This window comes from Molossus molossus, unplaced genomic scaffold (genome assembly GCF_014108415.1).
Source record: "Molossus molossus isolate mMolMol1 unplaced genomic scaffold, mMolMol1.p scaffold_m16_p_1, whole genome shotgun sequence".
In the NCBI taxonomy this organism is placed as follows: domain Eukaryota; kingdom Metazoa; phylum Chordata; class Mammalia; order Chiroptera; family Molossidae; genus Molossus; species Molossus molossus.
Window position 1 is genome coordinate 135,290,007 of NW_023425344.1, and position 9,089 is coordinate 135,299,095.

Sequence of the window (9,089 nt, forward strand, 5' to 3'; positions counted from 1 at the left end):
AGAGTGGGGGGAACATTGATGTGGGAGAGACACATCGACTGGTTGCCTCCCACATGACCCTGGACCGAACCACAACTGAGGTAGGTACTTGCCCTTGACTGGACTTGAACCTTCAACTCTTTGGTCTGGGGTCCAATGCTGTAACTGTTGAGCCAAACTGGCCAGGGCAAAAACACTGTTTGAAGTGAAATTGGCTATTTTGTGTGTGAGTGTGATAGTGAACTCAGATTTGGCTGCCTGCTGCTTTGTGAGTCAATACTCCAGAGACAGGTGTTGATGGAAAAAAGACAGTTTACTCAAATGCCGGCAACCTGAGCAGATGGCGGACTCCTGTCCTAAAGACCACCTTTACATCTCAGTGCAGGCAGGGGTTTACAAGGAGGGAGAGGGAAAGCAGAACAAAAAAACCATGGGGAGGGGAGTTGGAAGTTCTCTATGTGTAAGTCAGCACAGTCTATTCCGATGATTATCTTGAAGCTGGTCAAGTGGAGGTCCGGTTTTCATGGATGGAAGTCATCAAGTCTCCTGAAGCTGGACTGTCCGGTTGCTGGAGTCAGTTTCCTTTGAAGTTAGTCCTTGGAACTTCTACAGAAATATGCTGTTTTTCAATAGTTACATATTAGTTAATTCATTTAAAAAAGAAACACTATTAACAGAAACAAGTTTAAAAGAATGGAGGGGTGGGTTACTGGAGTGCACAGGAAGGAAGAATATGACTACAGTTTAGTGCCACTGCTTTGATTCATGCCAATGCATCAGCCAACTTACCATTGCTTTTGACCTTCAGTGCAAATGTTAACTTTCCCAAAAGTAATGTATAAATTCCACATTTAACTTATACTTTTTATGGAGTGGGATTTTGGAAGAGAAGAAAATGATCCTGAAGATCACAAGGAAGTATACATTTCCAATAACAGTCATGAAATGATGAAAAAATATAATGGATTGTTGCTACTGGCTGGAAGGGGTAACTGCTACAGGAATTTTTGTCCTACCATAAAGAAATAAAACAACAACAACAACAACAACAACAACAACAAAAAGACCCCCAAAAAATATATAACTATTTTTCAAACATAAAGCAACAGGCAATGAACAAATGAGGTGAGCACTAGCCCTGGACTACTACCCGGAGGCAGTGTTCAGGATACAGCTCAGGTACAGGAAACCCAAACAGAGCCTAGTATCTCACTAAATTGAGGAAAAAGAGATTACAGTTCTGGGAGATTGGGGTAGAACGCAAGAAAGTAGAAAGATGTTCAGGGGGAAATCTTGAAGCTCTGCCAAGGGGTCCTTTCAAACTATTGGCTGAATCCTAATCTGCATATGTTTGAATGAAACTCCCCAGGCTGAGTTAAGAACCACCATAAAGCAGTGGGCCATGCAACACCCAGAGCTCACACAAGAATGGGCATATACCAGGCACGGGATAGAGTCTTCTGAAGGGAATCTCCCAAGTAGTGGGGCCAAATTATCCTAGACTGAAGGCTGCTCTGACTCACACTAATCAAGCAAAAAAGCAAGCTTAAAGGATCAAAGTGATTCCAACTAACTTAACTGCCTACCAGATAAAAGGCCAGTATTTCTCAGGAATACTACAAAATCTAGAACCCAACAATATAAAACTACAAAAATCAATCAAAGCAATCCACCATATCAGTAGGCTAAAGAAGATAAAGCATGTCACCTTACAAAAAAGCATTTGCCAAAATGCAACACCCACAGCAAAAGACAGCAACCTAGGAAAGAACATCTACAAAACACACACTTACATACCCTACAACTAAAATCATAGTTAATGGTGAAAGAATCAATGGTTCTCACTAGGTTAAGGAAACAACAAAAGGTAAACAAACAGTAAAATCCATTCAAAGGAATACTATTGTGCAATAAAAAGGAATGAACAGCTGAGACATGCAACAGCATGAAAAGTCTCAACACATTATGCATATAAAATATTCCAGAAAAAAATACCAACTATGTGATTTTATTGTTATGAATTCTTAAGTTAAAACTATTGTGATAGAAGCAGATTTGAGGTTGCCAGGATCTGGGGCTTGGGCTGGATATGGACTACAAAGGAGCAGGAAGGAAATTTGAGGGGGGATGCAAACATTTCTATATTATAGAGTGGTTAAAAGACACTCCCGGGCCCTCCCTAAACTTCCTATCATCTGTTATGTTCTGTACATCTCCAACTGCATCCATCCCCTAGCACTGTTTACCACCCTCTTGTCCTGTGCTAACCACCTCACCCAAAATACACACACCACCACTTTTTGGAGGAGAGAACTATTTGTGACAGCAGCTACTACAGTTCATAGCACCCAAAAAAAGGTGCAAGACATTGCAAGTGGGCAAGTGAGGATGATGACAAAAGCTGACTTTGAGCAGCACACAAATGTTAGAAAAATCTATCAAAACACATTTATATGGCATATGTCATCATTTTACATTTAACTTCTATGAAACAGGGATACAGTTTTCAATGGAAAGCATCATGCAATTATAATTGTGTCCTTTTATTTTTCTTAGTGGTAAATTTTTTGAAAAAATATTTTTATTGATTTTTTTTAGAGAGAGAGAGAGATAGAAACATCAATGAGGGAACATCAGTTGGTTCCTCCTGCACACCCCTGGTGGGTGTAGAGCCCGAAACCGGGACGTGTGCCCTGACCAGGAATTGAACCGGTGACCTCTTGGTGCATGGGATGCTGCCCAATCCACTGAACCACACTAACTAGGAAATGGCAAATTTAAAAATAACATTCCATCTTAGAATTGATGGCGGAAGTCTGGCTCTAAACTGCAGAATGGCTGAAACCAAGATGCACAGGATTTTAACTGCACATTGTCACTGCAGTGGACCTCTTAGTCTCTCGAGGCTGCACACTGCCAAAGGTTTGGCACAAGTCTGGGAAGTACAGCAAGTATTTTTTCATGTGGAACTGTGAGCTGCTCTGGCTGTGCAGGTAGATGCCAGGTCCACCTCTGCCTCCACCACACACAGCAAGGTTGGGCATGCTGCCCAATTTCTGACATCCAGCATGCCCCTCCCACCCCACACCCTGTCTGTGCTGCTGCCACATGTGCACCCCAGGCACACCTTGGATGAGAATCCTCTGCCAGCGTGGAGTCATTGGTGTTCATCATGCCCAGGAGCGTGCTCTTAGCTGCAGTGCCTGGTGCGAGAGAAACAGTTGTCAATGGAGTTCAAATGTTTGCTGCTAGGAGTGCATGGAGTATAGAAGTTAGCTTTACCCATTTGTCTCCCAGCCCAAGAGTTTGCCCTAGGAACCCCGGGTGGAGTCTGGTGCTGAAAATGTAGGTGGAGGCTGTGCAGGTGCACGGAGCTGAGGCCAACCCACCTGCAGGGAGAGGCTAGTGGGTTTGGGGGCCCAGGGTAAAGGTTGGGGGATCTGCAATTATTGAACTTAGAAAAAAGTAAGCAGCCAAGAAAAATAAAGGTGTTACCCTTGGGATCCAGGTGCTTTCTATTTTTACCAAGTAAAGGGGTGTTGGAGGGTAGGGCTTATCCCTAAAGGCAAGCCTATTCTTTGCTTTGATTTTTGATTCCCAGTGGGAAATGGGACTGAAGACAACACCCACATAAAGGTTTCCTATGACAAATGTGTGCCAAGAGCAAGGGCTTTGTTTTTTTAAAGGTGGAAAGAAATTCTACAGATACAAAGAAAACCAAGAAAATGTCTATTCTAGTATTATGTTAAACCAGATGAATAGCCTATTTTTGCAGGTCAATAAACAGCCCAGCAGATGCATTTCATATAATTCAACTAAATTCTATTACCAAATCACATAAAATGATTTCAATTTCCATGAAGACTCTAAAAGAGAAGGAAGGTGGAACATGGAAAATGACTGAGGCAAAAACTTACCATGCCACCACTTTGTATATAGTCCATTCAGCTTATCTGAGTCCACATTATAAATATCCACCAATATGGCACGCAATGCTAGGGCCACATGTGAAATTTGGGGTGGGCCTGTTGGCCAAGTGCACAAAGACATGAGTTCAGTTCTCATCACCCCCCAGGGGTGAATGCAAAGTCCCCAACATGTGGCAATATATAACAACCTCAACTCTTCTGTTACAAAGGAATCTCATGAAATTGTTCTCTTTTCCTCCCCTGGAGAGACTGGAGTCCACAGAGGCCAAACCAAGGCTGGGTCTCTGATATTCAAACACAGCTCCAGTTCCATGATGGCTGCGGTGCAGGTGAAAGCAACACACACCTCCCAGCTTCAAACCCAATTTATAGCTGAAAGTAGAGCAATCAACCTGAATTACAACTGGAGGCAGTGTTTCTCTTAAGATCAGAACAGCCCTGGCCAGTTTGACTCAGTGGTAGAGTGTCAGCCTAGGGACAGAACAAGACAGTGATGTCCACTTTCACCCCTCTTATTCAACATAGTACTGGAAGTATTATGAGCCACAGCAATCAGACAAGAAAAATAAACAAAAGACAAGCAAATTGGAAAGGAGGAAGCACAATTGTCATTATTCACATATGACATTATATTATATATAGAAAACCCTAAAGACACCAACAAAAAACTACTAGATCCAATAAAGTAACTTTAGCAAAGCAACAGCATACAAAATCAATATCCATAAATCAATGTCATTTCTATACATCAATATTAAAGTATAAAAAAGGGAAACTAAGAAAACAATTGTACTTATTTTGCAACAACACACAAATAAACTACCTAGATATAAATTTAACCAAGAAGGTAAAAGACCTATGCTTGGAAAATTATAGGACATTGATGAAATAAATTGAGGAAGATTCAAATAAGTGAAAAGATATAACATAATCATGGATTGGAAGACAACATCCTTTAAATTTACACACTGCCCAAAGCACTCTATAGATTTAAAGATATTCCAGGCCTGGCCTGTGTGGCTCAGTGGTTGAGCATCGACCCATGCACCAAGAGGTCGCTCGCTGGTTTGATTCAGAGTCAGGGCACATGCCCAGATTGTGGGCTCGATCCCCAGTGGGGAGCAGGCAGGAGGTGACCAACTGATGTTATCTCATCAATATTTCTCTCTCTCTCTATCCCTCTCCCCCTTTCTATCTCTAAAAAAAAAAAAATGAATAAAGGGGGGGGAGCAATTTGAATTAAAATACCAATGGCATATTTCACAGATCTAGAAAAAATATTCCAAAAATTTAGATGAAACCAAATATCCTGAATAGCCTCAGCAATCATGAGAAAGATGAACTAAGTTGGAGAGATAACAATACCGGGTATCGAACTATACTACAAGGCCACTGTAATCAAAATAGCCTGAAACTGGCTTAAGAACAGACATATAGACCAGTGGAATTGAACAGAGAGCCCAGAAATCAACCCACATATTTATACTCAATATTTCACAAAGGAGGCAAGAGCATACAATGGAGTAAAAACAGTCTATTCAATAAATGGTGGTGGGAAAGTTGGACAGAATCTAGACCACCAACTTACACCATACACAAGATTAAAGCCAAAATGTATAAAAAACTTAAATGTAAGTTACAAAATCATAAAAACCCCAAAATAAGACATAGGCAGTAAAATCTCAGACATCTCTCATAGCAATACTTCAGCCGATTTTTCTCATAGGGCAAGGGAAACATAGGAAAACTAAACAAATGAGACTACATCAAACTAAAAAGTTTCTGCACAGTAAAAGAAACCATCATCAAAATGAAAAGGGATCCCACTGTATGGGAGAACATATTTGCCAATTATATATCTGATAGGGGTGAATTTCCAAAATATAACTTATATAACTCAACACCAGGAAGACAAACAATCCAATTAATACATGGACAAAGGACTTGAATAGATACTTCTTCAAAGAGGACATACAGATGGTCAAGAGACATGTGAAAATGCTCCAAGTCACTGGTCGTCAGAGAGATGCAAATTAAAAGTACAATGAGGTATCACCTCACACTTGCCAGAATGGCTACCATCAAAAAATCAAACAACAAGTGCTTGAGAGGATGTGGAGGAAAGGGAACCCCATTGCACTAATGGAGGAAATACAGATTGGTGAAAGCACTGTGGACCACAGTACAGAATTTGCTCAAAAAATTAAAAATGGAACTGCCCTATGACACAGTGATCCCACTTCTGGGAATATATCTTACAAATCCCCAAACACCAATTAGAAAGAATACATGCACCCCTGTGTTTATAGCAGTGCTGTTTACAATAGCCAAGACAGGAAACAGCCCAAGTGCTCATCAGTAGATAGTGGATAAAAAAGGTATTGTACGTTTACACAATGGAATTCTATGCAGCTGTGAAAAGGAAGAAACTCTTACCTTTTGGGACAGCATGGATGGGCATAGAGATTGTAATGCTAAGTGAAATAAGCCAGTCAGAGAAAGACAAATATCATATGATCTCACTTATATATGGAATCTAAGTAACAAAATAAACTGACATACTAAACAGAACCAGGGACATGGATACATGGAACAGACTGACAGATGTCACAGGGGAGGTGGGAGGAGCAACAGGTGAAAGAAAGTAAAGAAACTAGCCAAAGAACAAGAATGCTTAGCCCATGGACACAGAGAACAAAGTGGTGAGGGCCAAGGGAGGGGAGAGCTAGGTCTGGGCAGAGTGGGGCAAAGGAGGAAACATGGGGGACATCTGTAATGTCAACAATAAAAATTAAATTTTAAACATTATAATTGTTCAGAGTAAATACATTAATTAATTAATTAAGATCATGTGAGCATATAGCAAGGTGGCACCACATACAAGCCATGAGATGAGGCCTCAGAATGAAACCTACCTGACCAGCACATTGATCTTGGACTTGCCACCTCCAGAGTGTCCAGAAATAAATTTCTATTGTACAAGCAAAAATGAAAACAAAAAGAACAAAACACAGCAGCCTGCTCTCCTGCAGCCCCACTTCCTCCCTACCATGTAACAGAGGTGATAGTAGAATATTACACTCTGATTACTAATAGCAGGGCCAAGACAACTGGGTGAATAACCCACCAGCTTTTCCCACATCAACAGCAATAATTATTTTTCTTGCAGTTATCCTCATTACTCTGACTTAGGTAGACCTTGTATGTGTTCCGTCTGAATAGCCACTTCTCACTGCCCACCTGAGTTTCCCTATGGGGCAAAAAATTAACTGCCACTTAATATATTTCCATTTCTTTGATGTCCTGGCCTCACAAGTTTAAGGTTAAATCCAGAGGAACATGCTCAGAGATGGTTCTGGGTTGGAATTTTTTCCTCTTATATGTGAAGTGGTGGCTGGGGGTTTGGGTGGGGATCACTGCTGTTTCTCCTGCTACCTCCAGGCTCCCCTAGCAGGTTTCAGCCTTTGATTAGTGATGCAAACCTCTGCCTTTTTCCACCAGAAATTATGCACACTGAAAAGGAGACTATGCACAGTGCACAGTCTCTGTTCAGGTAAAAGTGTTTGGGAACTAGTAAGGTCAAATATGACTCACTGAATACCACCTAAGATCTCACCTCTCAGCCACAGGAAACACTAAATTCCAACAGACATGGTTTATGTGACGCCAGTCACCTCCCAACCGAACTGAACCGTGATGTAGGAAGGGAGAGAAGGGCAGGGAGGCTGCTGCCATGTCAGCCTGGTTCTCGCCTTTACACTGGCCCGCGCTGGACTACACAGCTTAATCCCAGTTTGATCTTGCCTGCTGTTCTCAAGCAGGAAGTGGACAACCTACCATTCTCCAAAACAAGCGCATCTGAGAGGGAACTGTCTTTATTGCCAATATTTCCATCTGTGAAGACAAAAAGCATAAGTTGATGATCAGATCCTTTACACAAAGCCCTGTCTGTGAAAATCGTGTGTAGCACCATCCCATAGCCTTCTCTGCCTGATCAGAAAAAGCTGTGGAACACAACCAAAATGCAATGATGGTCCCTGTGGGGGGCATCAGCTCGCCCCTTACCGACACAGCACCAGCCAGTCTGTGTCCTTGTGTGACAGGCACCTCAGTGCTGAGTAGCTCCACGTCCACTGTAAAGGCTGCCTGGCCTGCTTAGGCCACAGCACGGTCCCCACCCAACTCCAGGACCTGTTCTGACAGAACCCAAGGAAGTGAACTGCTGTTTATTGTACAAACGTGAAACTTCTGTAAGGAACCTGGTTTTGCTCACAGGGCAACAGATGGCTTCTCAATGAACTTCTTTTTAAATTTTTTAAAAATATTTTTAGAGAGGAATGGAGAGAAAGAGAGAGAGAAAGAAACATTGATGTGAGAGAGATACATGGATTGGCTGCCTCTTGCACGCCCCCTACTGGGAATCGAGCCTGCAATTCAGGCACCTGCCCTGACCAGGAATCACACTGAGACCTCAGTCCATGGGACCACACTCAATATACTGAGCCACACTGACCAGGTTCAATAAACTACTAAAGTCATTAGTAGAGAAATAAACTGCTAAATATAGCTTCTGTCTCTACAAAGCTTATTTTCATAGACCCCATTCAAATACCCAAGAGAACATGCCATAGAGTGAGACAGTAAGGTAATGCTCCCCTTCTTTTTTTTGTTAATGCTCACCGGAGGATTTTTTTCCATTGATTTTATTTTTAGAGGAAGTCGAAGGGAGGAAGAGAGAATGAGAGAGGAGAAGCATCGATGTGAGAGAGACACATTAATTGGTTGCCTCCTGCTTGTGCCCTGTCCAGGTCGGAGATCAAATCTGCAACCCAGGTATGTGCCCTTGACCGGGAATCATACCCAAGACATTCTGGTGTGCAGGGAGATTCTAACCAGTGAGCCACAATGGCCAGGGTGATCCTCCCCCTTTAACAGCTGGGGAAACTGAGGCACGTCTGGGAGCTGGTTTCTCCGAGATGGCTCTGCTCTCCTGGCAACATTAATAAAAGGTCCCAAGTCTTCAGATACTAAGTTTAGTGTTTTTTTTTCTTGGGGTGGGGGAGTGTGCTAAGGAAATAAGAAAAATCATAATCACTCCTCTAATTCAAATGGGCTCGTGTGATGAAAACATTACTTGAAAGAGGCATCAAAACAGAGAAGTTATATTCTTGGTGGGTATGT

The 9,089-nt window shown here is 42.0% G+C and overlaps 1 long non-coding RNA gene across 1 annotated transcript; it reads right to left on the minus strand.

Annotated features, from left to right (window-relative positions):
• Positions 1-266: 266 nt before the first annotated feature.
• LOC118616004 lies at positions 267-4,286 on the minus strand. Its single transcript, XR_004956516.1, has 3 exons — positions 3,897-4,286; positions 3,107-3,182; positions 267-598 (listed from the first exon to the last, which is right to left on the minus strand). It is a non-coding gene; the product is annotated as an uncharacterized LOC118616004 (long non-coding RNA).
• Between the last annotated feature and the right edge of the window lie 4,803 nt (positions 4,287-9,089).